The 1,533-nt window shown below is 41.6% G+C and overlaps 1 non-coding gene across 1 annotated transcript; it reads right to left on the reverse strand.

The window, feature by feature from the left end:
* Nucleotides 1–1,154: 1,154 nt before the first annotated feature.
* LOC112799222 (small nucleolar RNA R71) lies at nt 1,155–1,258 on the reverse strand. Its single transcript, XR_003200798.1, has one exon. It is a non-coding gene; the product is annotated as a small nucleolar RNA R71 (small nucleolar RNA).
* Nucleotides 1,259–1,533: the final 275 nt, after the last annotated feature.

Consider the following 1,533-nt stretch of genomic DNA (forward strand, 5'->3'; position numbering starts at 1 on the left):
GCAATTAAATTCATGCAATCACCCCCATCCCATTTAATTTCAGCAATTTAGTTTCTCGCTCTTTAATTCATGCAATTTTACATTCCGCAATTCTTATCTAAATCTTGATTCCGCTCAACTAGAACACACTTCTAATCCGAATTGCTCACTCAACCAATCCTTGTGGGATTCGACCTCACTCTATTGTGAGTTTTTACTTGACGATAACCGGTGCACTTGCCGGAAGGAATTTTTGCCGATCGTGCAATTTTCTAAAATCGTAGCTATCAAGTTTATGGCTAGATCAAGTTTATGGCGCCGTTGCCGGGGATTGGTTTTTGATTGACAATTCTCAAATTGGAAGTTAACTAGATTGAGCATTTTTCTTGTTTTGATAATTTAGTTCAAGTTACTTGTTGAATTTTAATTTCTGCACTCTGTTATTTGCTTTTTCTTTCTTATGCCTTTCATTTCAGGCAACTAACTCACTGACCCACTAACTATTTGAATTAATTCCTCAACTGCTCTAACCATACTTTTCCATTAACCAAGAGTATTCCACTTGTTTGTTGCTTGTGGTGTGTTCTTGTATGACAGGTAGGAGAGGAGAGACAACAACTCCTCCATATACCGAACCAGAGAGGACCCTTCATAAACTTAGAAGGGAAGCAAGAGGGAAGAGAGTACTGAGAGAAGAAGAATCTGAAGGAGAATCTGAGGACAACTTTGAGGAAGCTCTAGATCTCAACATGGATAGAGAAGTTCACAACCATGAGAGGGCTGATGGAAACAATGCCATTCCTGAGAGGAGAGTTCTTGGTTCATACATAAACCCAACCTCTGGGAATTGTGGTAGCAGCATTCAAAAACCACCCATTCAGGCCAACAATTTCGAACTCAAACCACAGCTAATATCACTGGTGGAGGATCATTGTTCATTTGGTGGGAGTGCTAATGAAGATCCAAACCAACATCTCACAAAATTCCTGAGAATTTGCGACACTGTGAAGTCCAATGGAGTCCAGGAAGATGCCTACAAACTGCTCTTGTTCCCATTTTCACTTAGGGACAAGGCAGCTAAGTGGCTGGAATCATTCCCAAGGGGGAGCCTAACAACCTGGGATGAGGTGGAAAGCAAGTTTCTGGCACGTTTCTACCCCCCACAAAAGGTCAATAGGCATCAATCTGAGGTTCAGACTTTTAGACAACAAGATGGTGAGACTCTCTACGAGGCATGGGAGAGGTTCAAGGATTTGACAAGGAAATGCCCACCAGACATGTTCCATGACTGGGTGCAATTGCATATTTTCTATGATGGACTTTCTTATGAATCAAGGAAGGCTGTAGACCATTCATCAGGAGGTTCATTGAATAGGAAAAAGACTATGGAAGAAGCCATTGAAGTGATTGAGACAGTGGCTGAGAATGAGTACTACTATGCTTCAGAGAGACACAACACTAAGGGAGTCATGGAGCTGAACCATGTTGATACAATTCTAGCCCAAAACAAGGTGTTTGCCAAGCAACTAGCAGAGCTCACCAGGAAATTAGAAA

This window comes from Arachis hypogaea, chromosome 4, assembly GCF_003086295.3.
Source record: "Arachis hypogaea cultivar Tifrunner chromosome 4, arahy.Tifrunner.gnm2.J5K5, whole genome shotgun sequence".
In the NCBI taxonomy this organism is placed as follows: Eukaryota; Viridiplantae; Streptophyta; class Magnoliopsida; order Fabales; family Fabaceae; genus Arachis; species Arachis hypogaea.